The following is a 12,429-nucleotide window of genomic DNA, read 5'->3' on the forward strand; positions in this document are numbered from 1 at the left end:
ATCTCTAATAATGAATTTACCAAATGGGACAAACATCCAATTGAAATACTGCATGCAGAGTTTTACAAGACTGTATTGCAAGTGCAAAGAAAAACTCCAAATAACGCATGTAGAGCAGAATTTGGCCAATACCCCCTCCTCATTCGAATAGAATAAAAGAGCCATCAAATTTTACAACCATCTAAAAACAAGTGACCCCAAAACATTCCATCACACAGCTACAATGTCAAGAGATGAAACAAGAGAAGAGTCCCCTCAGCCAGCTGGTTCTGAGGCTCAGTTCACCAACCCAAACCAACCCCATAGAGCCTCAGGACAGCACTCAGAAAATCTGGCCCAACCAAATCATCACAAAACAAAAACAAAAATATATCACCTATTGGAAAGACACCACAAAAAATCTAAGTAAACTTCAGGGCTATTTGGCTCTAAACAGACAGTACATGGTGGCAGACTATCTGACCACTGTGACTGATAGAAAACTGAGGAAAACATTGACTAGGTACAGACTCAGTGAGCACAGTCTGGCTATAGAGACCGGTCGTCACAGACAAACCTGGCTGCCCAGAGAGGACAGGCTGTACTCACTCTGCTCCAGGGGAGAGATAGAGACAGAGCTGCATTTCCTATTACACTGTGACAAATACTCAGACCTAAGAGAATATTTATTTCCCAAAATTATAATTCAATACAAAGAATTTGAAACTATAAAATATAGAAGAAAAAATTGAATATTTATTGGGTGAAAAGCAATTGTGCAGTTTTGGCAGCCAAATATGTGTCCTCCTGCCACAACCTGAGGGACAGCCAGTGAAAAGTGCAAAGTCATGTCGATAATATTTCCCATTTTGTTTTGTGTTTCACACCACGTCATGTGTCTTCTCAGTCACGTTGACACTGGTCTACTACCAGGTCATGTGTCTTCTCAGTCACGTTGACACTGGTCTACTACCAGGTCATGTGTCTTCTCAGTCACGTTGACACTGGTCTACTACCAGGTCATGTGTCTTCTCAGTCACGTTGACACTGGTCTACTACCAGGTCATGTGTCTTCTCAGTCACGTTGACACTGGTCTACTACCAGGTCATGTGTCTTCTCAGTCACGTTGACACTGGTTACTACCAGGTCATGTGTCTTCTCAGTCACGTTGACACTGGTCTACTACCAGGTCATGTGTCTTCTCAGTCACGTTGACACTGGTCTACTACCAGGTCATGTGTCTTCTCAGTCACGTTGACACTGGTCTACTACAAGGTCATGTGTCTTCTCAGTCACGTTGACCCTGGTCTACTACAAGGTCATGTGTCTTCTCAGTCACGTTGACCCTGGTCTACTACCATTGCTTTTAATGTATTGTTGTTCTCATTAATATTGTTGTTGTAGTTGTTGTTATTGGTAATCCCATGTCCACTACTACTATTATTATTGCTGTTGGTCCCACCATTTATTTATATATAAATATATTATTTTATTTTTATTTTTCGATATGTATACTTTGACAATGTAAGTACTAATGAACTTGCCATGTCAATAAAGTCAATTGAATTGAATTGAAATTGAGAGACAGAGAGAGAGACAGAGAGACAGAGATGGAGAGATAGGAAGATGGAGAGAGTAGGGAGAGAGAGAGTGAGAGAGAGAGTGGAAGAGAGAGAGAGAGAGAGAGAGAGAGAAAGAGACAGAGATGGAGAGAGAGAGAGATGGACAGAGTAGGGAGAGAGAGAGAGAGAGAGAGAGAGAGAGAGAAAGAGACAGAGAGAGAGAGAGAGAGAGAGAGAGAGAGAGAGAGAGAGAGAGAGACAGAGAGAGAGAGAGAGAGAGATGGAGAGAGAGAGAGATGGCGAGAGTAGGGAGAGAGAGAGCGAGAGAGAGAGAGAGAAAGAGACAGAGAGAGAGAGGGAGAGAGAGAGAGAGAGAGAGAGAGAGAGGTGGAGAGAGTAGGGAGAGAGAGATGGGGAAAGAGAGAGGGGGATGGAGAGAGAGATGGAGAGAGTAGGGAGAGAGGGGAGAGGGAGAGAGAGAGAGAGAGAGAGAGAGAGAGAGGGTGGAGAGTAGGGAGAGAGAGATGGGGAAAGAGAGAGGGGATGGAGAGAGAGATGGAGAGAGTAGGGAGAGAGAGAGAGAGAGAGAGGTAGAGAGAGAGAGAGAGAGAGAGAGAGAGGGGGAGAGGTAGAGAGAGAGGGAGAGGTAGAGAGAGGGAGAGGTAGAGAGAGAGAGGTAGAGAGAGAGAGAGGTAGAGAGAGAGAGAGAGAGAGAGAGAGAGAGTAGGGAGTGGGATATCTGGTAGTTTCTAGTAGAATATTTGTAGAGAATACATGGAGGTCTGGTTCTGGGTCAGCCTTAAGACTGGAATGTCTGGCACAAATAACCTCTCCTTTTATTTGACAAGATTCCCACTCCCTTCCACCTTGGTCTATTCCCCCTGACAATTTGAACAGAGTATGTACAGTACATGCGGTAGGGTTTCAGAGTCAGCATCTCCTTAACAGTGTTAGAGAAAGGGGAATGAGAAAGAGCTTATTGGGGATATTGGATGTATTAGCGGGTTGGAGGATTGGAGTATCGTAGCTCAATGTTTTGTCTCACCAAACTTTTCACAAGTACAAATATTTTCACACTCTAGCACACACTCAAAAAATAACTTTCTCAGCCTCATCTAGAGAGTAGGAATTCATGTCAGAAGAACACAGACAAAGAGAGGGAATGAGGGAGAGGGAACGAGGGAGAGGGAACGAGGGAGAGGGAAAGAGGGAGCAAACACAAGAGGATAACGAGGGAGAAGAGAAGAGGGAGGGATAGGGGAGGAAAACTATAAAACTCTCTCCTAAAACAAGGAGAAAAAGTGTGTGTGTGCGCGTCTGCTAAAAGTGTGTGTGAGAGAGCGAGAGCGAGAGCTTGTGTGTGTGTAATTGGCGTCTGGTAGTATTTGTTGAGCGACTGGGTAGTAACCCTGTGAATCTGGATGCCTGCTCTGCCCTGCACACACACAAACAAATACAAAGAAATAGCATTTGAACTTGAGGGGACTAACAAAATGTCCCCAGTTGGTCAAATTTTTGTTTGTTTACTATTAGTGGGACTTCACAAGAATAGTTAAACACGTCCACACACACACACACACACACACACACACACACACACACACACACATACACACACAAACTCACACAAACACACACATACACACACAAACACACACATACACACACAAACTCACACAAACTCACACCATGTGATTCGGCTGGGGGATAAAAAGACGGAAGAATCTGACAGGGAAGCTGGAACGTTGGAACACTCAATCAGAAAGGGAAGGTGGACTCTTCTCCCCCAACACCTCCCTAACACACACACACATACACAAACTCTCTCTCATACACACACACACACAAACTATCTCTCTAACACACACACAAACTATGTCTGGTGTCGTGCTCCCTTCAGGCTACGGTTTGAACACGAGAGATGAAGAGAGAGAGAGAGAGAGAATTCATAAAATGGGACAACATCAAATTGAGACTATGCATGCAGAATTCTGCAAAAATGTCATCAGTGTACAACATAAAACACCAAATAATGCCTGCAGAGCAGAATTAGGCCGATATCCGCTAATTATCAATATCCAGAAAAGAGACGTTAAATTCTACAACCACCTAAGATGATGCGATTCCCAAACCTTCCATAACAAAGCCATCACCTACAGAGAGATGAACCTGGAGAAGAGTCCCCTAAGCAAGCAGGTTCTGGGGCTCTGTTCACAAACACAAACAGACCCCACAGAGCCCCAGGACAGCAACACAATTAGACCCAACCAAATCATGAGAAAACAAAAACATAATTACTTGACACATTAGAAAGAATTAACAAAATAACAGAACAAACTAGAATGCTATTTTGGCCCTAAACAGAGAGTACACAGTGACATAATCCCTGACCACTGTGACTGACCCAAACTTAAGGATCTTGATAAAGTCACACATCTATTGGGTGAAATACCACAGCAGCAAGATGTGTGACCTGTTGCCACAAGAAAAGTGAAGTGAAGAACAAACACCATTGTAAATACAACCCATATTTAAGTTTATTTTCCCTTTTGTAATTCTGTATTCTACTTCTAATTCTAATTCTACTTGCAAATAATATGAAATGTCTTTATTATTTTGGAACTTTTGTGAATGTAATGTTTACCGTTTTTTTTGTTGTTTATCATATCACTTTTGTTTATTATCTATTTCACTTCCTTTGGCAATGTAAACGTATGTTTCCCATGAATTCAGATGTTTTGGGGCCGTCCTCACCCTTTACACACACACACACGCTCTCCTGCACTTCACATGGCCACCAATATGCTCCTGTAAACAAGACAGTCCAGAGTTGTAAAGCTCTGAGGATTGAGAAAATAGGGAATTTCTCTTCGTCCTTCAGGGAATGAAGTTGAGCAAAGGCCAAGAGAGGTTCACTGCACACGGCTACACACAGTCTGAACCACTGACCTTACAGGGAATAGTCCTCAGACTACAGATTGGCTTCTCCAATCCCAACCTACCCCAGTCCTACACCAACACACATGCAATCCTCCACAAGATATACTGTACAAACAACCAAATCACACTCACCTGTTCGTGATACTCAATCCCCATACTCAGTGTATTAATCAGAATGGCGATCATGATTCCTCTTCCAAAATACTTGCTGTCCACTATCTTCCTAAATGTATCACACACCAGCCTCCAGGCCCGGACCACTCTCCCCACCGTGGTACCCAGCTTTCGCTGCTTCTTCCTGGGCTGACAGCTGTCCCGACGGTCCCTGCGGTCCCTGCGGTGGAGGTCCAGGGTGAACTCGTAGACGCCCTCGCTGTCTGATTCCCCGGGGGTCTCGTTTCCGTCTGTGCCTTCTGACTCCCCGGACAGAGCCTTGACACAGTAGGGGCACGACTCAGGGTCAAAGGTGAACGAGGGGTCCAGGGTTCCGATGGCACTCAGGTCATGTGGTGAGAGCTGGGCTGGAGGGAGGAAGGGAGGGGCGGTGAGGATGAAAGGAAGGAGGGACGGAGTAGAAAAACTGTAATAGTTTCAGATATATCACATCATCAACATTTGTTGATATTTGCACGTCAGAAAAAGCAATGTTCCCTTTTTGTCCCGATATCATCACAGTCACAGCATGACTTCAATTAAAACAAGACAAAAAACACCAGTCGAACCACACCTCTAACTCCTGTCTTTCTCACATTGGTTTGAGTGCGTTTAATGGCTTACCTGTGGGTGTGTGTGTGTCTAACACACTTGGTGGTCCTCTCTCCAGGGGTAGAGAGGGTATATTGAGGTTTATATTACTAATGGTATTAGTTGTAACACTGCCACTTCTAAACTCCATTAGCGTGCTGGGCTGTAGGGTGGGGTAGTTTTTAGGTCTGGGTCCAGCGAACGGCACCGAGTTCCTCTTCATAGGCCTGGACATGGGCGTAGGGGCCAGGGAGAAGGGGGTGGGGGCGAGAAGTGTGGGGGTGCTGGGCTCCAGGTGGCAGTCTGTGTGTAACGTACTCCGCACTGATGACGAGTTGCCACTGCCGGTTCCCAGAGCGGGATTGGCCGAAGACACCAGGTTTGCCAAGTTCAGGTCAGAGGTCGGCAACGGAAGAGGACCCAGCATGAGACGTCCAGTGCCCACGCTGTTGCTATGGGAACCCATCTCCACTTCCCCCTCCTCCCCCGACCCCCGCCACCCCTCTCCCCCCTAGTCTTCCTCTCACACTACCGTTCACTAAGTGATAGTGATAGTGATGATGGTGATGTTGGTGAACCAAGTAATGAACGGACATAGCCCCTTTTGTGGCGACCACAGAACCCTGTCTCGAAGTCTTCCTCCTCTTTCTCTGGCTCCCCCGTTCCCTCTCTCTCTCCAGGGCAGGAGGAGAGGCTGCGATGTTCATCCCAGCACGGCGCATCATGGCCCGGCAGACATGGGCCACCTGCCTGAACCCCTTGTGGATGACGTGGACCAGGAGTTTGAGCAGCTCGTCGTAGCAGGAACCCGGCTCAGAGAAGGAGGCCAGGGTACTAGCATTGGACAGGAAACGGATGCGCTGTTCCCTCATCAGCTGGCTCTCCCTCTGCTTGGTCTCACTGAACTGGGTGGCGATGACGACCAGACACAGGTTGATCATGAAGAAAGATCCAATCTGGAGAGGGACAGACAGAAACAAACACAAAGTTAGTATCTAGAAAGAGTCTTGCCCACCTTTTTACATGTATTTTATCTGCACTGTTTGTCATTCTTTTTTTGTGCTAATAAAGAAACTAAACTATACTAAACTATAAATAGTCAATCTGAAGAGGGACAGCCACAACCACACAGAGTTAGGGGTTGTCACTAGTTGCCACAATGGCAAAATTGTCTCTCGTAAAAATTAATGAAAACAAAAACATGCTTCTTTGTCTTAATTTAAGGTTAGGGCTAGACCCAAGATTAGCAGTGTGGTTAAGCTTAGTGTTAAGGTTAATCAAAATCAAAACACACACAGAATTAAGAGAGGGACAACCACAAACACACAGAGTTAAAATCTCGAGAAAGAGTCAATCTAGAGAGGGACAACCAGATACACACAAAGTTAGGATAGGGACAACTAGAAACAGACACAGAGTTAGGAGAGGGACAACCAGAATGCACACAGAGTTAGGATAGGAACAACCCGAAACACACACTGAGTTAGGAGAGGGACTACCAGAACACACAGTTGGAGTCTCTCCCCATGTATTTTAGGGAGTTTTTCCAGCTACATCTCATCTCCACTGTGAGTTTAACATACAAATAATAGACAGTCCCCAGGTTAGTTACCCGCTAGCCTCCCAGCTTTGTGAATCAGCTTCCCCAGCTCTGTGAACCAGCTCTCCCAGAATAGTTACCGGCTAGCCTCCCAGCCTCTATAAAGGTTTGCTTGAGGAGATAATACTGTACTCTTTCACCAGGATGTGCACTGTGTCGTGGTGAGGGAGTTTCAGACTGAACAGATGATGGTGTTCTGAGACATGTTTCTGGAAGCAGACGTCTCTTTACATAAGGGCCTTGGAGGGCATTCAGGAGTCAGAAGTTTGCTAGGTGTTTGAATAACTCTCTCTCTCTCTCTCTCTCTCTCGCTCTCTCTCTCTCTCTCTCTCGGTGCATGCTGGGTGTTTTTGGAGTTTGAGTGTTTGGTGTGGAAAGCTCTATCCTAACTAACTTTCTTGATTCTTTTCTTTACATGTTATTTTCTATGGTGGAGGGTTAATGCAATATTTGTTTTTAGCGGTATCAAAAGTTTTTTTTCAAAGTTAGGGTGGAAGAGGACAGAGTAACTTTCCTGGGGGGTGGAAGGTGTAGTGTGCGCAATGGCTTCTCAGCCTAGCGCGGAGGAGACGCTGTCGATACAGCATGGATTCAGGTGTGTTCCTGAGAACGGAGTTAAGGTGGAGGAGGTTCTGCTCGCGGTCGGTGAACAGGTAGGAGCTGAGTTTATACATTCTGCTTCTAGAATGAACAAAGCTGTGGTTGTGTTCATGAAAAGGGCAAATTTGGTCGGTAGGCTAATTGCTAGCGGAATATTTGTAAGGGATGTGTTGGTGTCAATTTCACCTCTCTCTACCCCTTCAACAAGAGTTGTAGTGGCAAATTTGCCTCCGTTTATTACGGATGATCAAATTAGGAAAGAGCTGAGTCGTTTTGGTAAGTTTGCTAGCGGTTTCCGTGTACTGTCAGCAGGTTTTCAGGCAGATGCCGTTAAGCACGTTGTTTCGTTCAGGAGGCAAGTGTTTATGTTTCTGAACAATAATGAGCAACAGCTAAATGTGCATTTTAAAGTGAGGCATGGGGAGGGGCTCTATGCAGGTTTTGCCAGCACAGATAGTCTACGGTGTTTTGAATGTGGGGATTTGGGGCACAAGAGCTTTGCGTGCCCACATAAAGGCCATAGACGAGGTGAGGGTGCAAGTGGGGAAATCGAGGTCAAAATGCAGGGGGTAAGGAGATGCAGACAGCAGAGGCTGGGCCTAGTCAGTCTAGAGATGGTGGTGTAGATGAGGCTGGGTCTAGTCAGGCTAGAGATGGTGGAGAAGCAGAGGCTGGGTCTAGTCAGGCTAGAGATGGTGGGGTAGCTGAGGCTGGGCCTAGACATGCTATGGAGGGTGGTGCAGATGATGCTGGGCCTAGTCATGCTATGGAGGGTGGTGTAGCTGAGGCTGGCCCTAGTCATGCTATGGAGGGTGGTGTAGCTGAGGCTGGCCCTAGTCATGCTATGGAGGGTGGTGCAGACGATACTGCGTCTAGTCAGGTTATTCTAGTGGATGAGGAGAGTATAGTGGGGAAGTGTAAGAGATTAGGGGGGGAGGAGGAGGGTGTCAAGAGGAAAAGGAAAAAGGATGTGGACAAAGGCACCATGGAAATGTTGCCTGTTGCTGTGGGTGAGGCCCTAACCAGAGAGAAAGGGCAGGTGGTCAGGGTGGGAGATAGAGAAGAGGAGGAAAGTGAGTCTGAGGAAGAGGATGAGGAGTTATTTTTTCAGACTCCTCTTCAATTGGCCCGGAGCTGACAGCCAGTCAACCAGAGGGGTCTAAGTACACGTTGAGAGAACTGACAAGGTTCCTGAATGAGACTAAGGGGAAAAAAGTTAATCTTGAGACTTTTTTCCTGATCCTAGAAAGTTTGTAAGATCAGTACAACATGCTATGAGAAATGAGGGGCATGGTGTCCTCTCACCCAGGAAACGGTTTAGGTTGAGGAAGTGGGTCACAACAGTGCGTAAAGGTTTACCTTCAGACACTGTTTAAATGTTTAATTTCTTACTGACACTGGGGCTTTTTGAGCTTTGCTATTGGTCTATTTCTCTGCTGGCTTTTCTCCCACTTCTTATGGAGACTCTTCGGGTAGGCTCGCTCAATATAAATGGCGCCAGAGATGCGGGAAAGAGGAGTGTGTTGGGTGAATATGTAAAACAAAAAAAGTACAGGTGTTGTTTCTGCAGGAGACGCATAGTGATGTGGTGAATGAAGTTGATTGGGGGCTCTGGTGGAAAGGGGCAAGTGTGTTGAGCCATGGGACAAATCTTAGTGCAGGGGTGGCAGTCCTTTTTGCACTGGGTCTGGCTGTAATAATTTGCTCCTCAAAGGAGGTGTGTAGGGGTAGGTTGCTTGTTGTTAAAGCAGAAATTAACAACATGGTTTTTGTCTTTATAAATGTGTATGCGCCTAACACAGGGAGAGAAAGAGGGGTTCTATTTGGGAGTCTTAGACAGGAACTCTCACAAGTAGCGCCTGAGGAGACGCTGGTGATCGGAGGTGACTGGAACTGTACAATGGATTTTACAAAAGACAGAAATGGGGAAGAGCCTCATTCAGTGTCAGTGGGAGTGTTAAGGGACATCTTTAATCAGTTTGACCTAGTGGATGTTTGGAGAACTAAACATCCAAACACAAGACAGTATACGTGGGTGAAGGTTTTTGGGGCTAGGGTGAGTGCAGCTCGACTTGATCGTTTTTACATGTCCAGGAATCAGAGCAATAGGCTGCTGGGTGCTACCATTCTCCCAGTGGGGTTTTCGGATCACCACATAACCATGGCTCGGCTGTCTATTTCACTAGGGCCCCGGCAGGCATCTTATTGGAAGTTCAATGTAAAGCTCTTACAAGATGCCACTTTTTGCTCAGGTTTCCAGACTTTTTGGGAAAGATGGGGGCAGCGAAGAGAGGAGTATGAGTCTCTGAGTCAATGGTGGGATGTGGGGAAAGTGCAAATTCGGCTTTTCTGTCAACAGTACACAGCTCTCTCATCCTCAGAGGCTAGGAGAGTATTGGGGGAACTAGAGCGGTGTATTAGTGAGATGGAGGTAGAGATGGTGGGGCAAGGCAATGTAGGCCTCCAGGCTAACTTAGCCGAATTACGTAGGGACCTGGGCAGTTTTTTCCAGGTTAAAGCAAAGGGAGCACTTGTAAGAGCTAGGTTCTCCATGCTCAAGGAGATGGATGCTCCCAGCTCCTTCTTTGGTTTGGAAAGACAGAGCAGTGAAGCCAAGGGTATGCATTGTCTACGGCTGTCTGATGGGCGGGTGACCTCTGTGGTGGGGGAGATGCGGGAGCGGACTGTGGAGTTTTATACTGAATTGTATAGGGCAGAAATGTGTGATCCTATGTGTGCTCAGGTCTTGTTCGCAGGACTCCCTAAGCTCTCTCGGGCACAGAGGGATGAAATGGACATTCCTCTGTTGTCACATGAACTGGCAGAGGCAGTAACCCAGATGTCCCCCGGTCGTGCACCCGGGGTCGATGGACTTCCAGTGGAATTTTACAAAAAATTCTGGGGAACAATTGGACAGGATTTCTTTTGCGTGTTGCGTGAATGCGTCGGGGTAGGATTTGGAGTTGCCGATGATTAGGAGTTGCCGATGAGCTGCCGTCGGACGGCTCTGACTCTCCTGCCCAAAAAAGGGGACTTGTGTGAACTTAAGAACTGGAGGCCTGTGGCATTACTCTGTGCGGACTACAAGATTTTTGCCAAGGTCCTCACTAACAGACTGAAGTCCCATCTGGACTCTATAATACACAAGGACCAGACATATTGTGTACCGGGACGCTCAATCACGGACAACTTGTTCTTGATTAGGGACATGTTGGACTTGTCGAGAGGTTCTAATGTGAACTTTGGACTGGTCTCTTTAGATCAAGAGAAGGCTTTTGATAGAGTGGATCATGAGTATCTGTTTAATGTGATGTCTGTGTTTGGGTTTGGGAAGAGTTTTGTGACCTGTGTGAAGCTGTTGTATGCTGGGGCGTCATGTATGGTTAAGGTGGGAGGGGGCTCAGTAGGCCAGTCTGGGTGAGACGGGGATTAGACAAGGATGCCCTCTATCTGGGCAGCTGTACACACTAGCCATTGAGCCTTTTTTAGGACTGCTACGCAGGAGACTGCGGGGAGTGTGCTGGACAGGCATGGATGTGGTGACAGGAATAGCAGTCTCAGCATATGCAGATGATGTTTCTGTGATGGTCAGGGATGGGCAAGATATGCAGGAACTAGAGACCAGTCTGAAGGTGTACGAGGGAGCTTCATCAGCTAAGGTAAACTGGGGAAAGAGCAAAGCTCTGTTATGTGGGGCATGGGGGGATAGGGCTCCTCCTTTGCTTCCAGGGGGTTTGCAGTGGGGTTGTGAAGGGCTTAAAGTGTTGGGGGTGTACCTGGGCTCGGAGAGGTGGGTCAGCAAGAACTGGGAGGGGCTGTCACAGGCAGTGGTGTCAAGACTGGCCAGGTGGAGGTGGCTCCTGTCCCAAGTGTCATATAGAGGGAGGGTGCTGATAATCAACAACCTGGTGGCATCTTCCTTGTGGCATAAACTGGCTGTCCTCAACCCCCCCGCCGGTCTGCTTGCAGACCTGCAACGCAAGCTGGTGGACTTCTTTTGGTCGGGACATCACTGGCTGAAAGGCAGCAGTTTTGTACATGACCGTCCACGAAGGAGGACAGGGCCTGGTGGAACTGGAGAGCAGGATGGCTGCTTTCCGACTAAAGGCGGTGCAGAGACTGCTGTACCACACTGATGTTGGCTGGAGGGAACCAGCATGCGCGCTGCTGAGGAGAGCTGGCGGATTAGGTTTGGACCGGAAGCTGTTCCTCATGAAGCTGGAGAGGCTGAGTACAGCAGGTCTCTCAGAGTTTTACTCTGCGGTGCTGAGGGCCTGGCAGCTGCTAAGGCCCACACGAGAAGGGGGTGTGGAGCCTGGGCAGTGGGTGTGGGAGGAGCCTATCTTCCACAACCCAGCCATCCCTTTGAGATCGGTTCAGTCAGCCAACCTGCAGAGGCAACTGATGGCAGGGGGTTTACAAAGGCTGGGTGACCTGAGACTGCTGGGAGAGGAGGGGTGGAAAACCCCGGAGGTCTTGGCGCAACAAACAGGAATAACGTCTCTTAGGCTGCTGGAGAGATTCCTGGAGGAGGTCCAGGAGGCACTGTCTGAGCCGGTAAGGGGGTGTTTGAGAGGCCAAAGGGAGAGGGGCCACCAATGTTCCCGCCACTGCAGGTGACGGCAGAGTCTGGAGACTGGCAAGGGGGTCTGGAGGACTTGTTAGATTTTAACACTCCGAGCCTGGGGAGTTTGAGGGGTGGGAGGTAAAGCCCTCTACAACCTCTGCGTTAAGGTTAGGAGCATTAGAAGCCTAACAGGAGTGAAGGCACATCAGTGGCAGGGGGTATGTGGGGCGGAGAGTATGGTGGGTTTTAGATGGAGGGCGCTCTACAAACCCCCAGTACCAAAGAGGTCAGGGGACCTCCAGTGGAGGGTTCTTCATGGAGCCCTGGCCACTAACAGCTGGTTGGCACGGGTTGATCCGGGAATTGGGCAGGGGTGTCCTTTCTGTCAAATGAAAGAAACTGTAATTCATGTGTTTTCTGTGTGCACCAGGTTAAT

The 12,429-nt window shown here is 47.6% G+C and overlaps 1 pseudogene; it reads right to left on the minus strand.

The window, feature by feature from the left end:
• Positions 1 to 12,429, minus strand: part of LOC115107174 (voltage-dependent T-type calcium channel subunit alpha-1G-like) — a 444,217-nt pseudogene that overhangs the window by 174,860 nt on the left and 256,928 nt on the right.

Source organism: Oncorhynchus nerka, linkage group LG23 (assembly GCF_034236695.1).
Source record: "Oncorhynchus nerka isolate Pitt River linkage group LG23, Oner_Uvic_2.0, whole genome shotgun sequence".
Lineage (NCBI taxonomy): Eukaryota > Metazoa > Chordata > Actinopteri > Salmoniformes > Salmonidae > Oncorhynchus > Oncorhynchus nerka.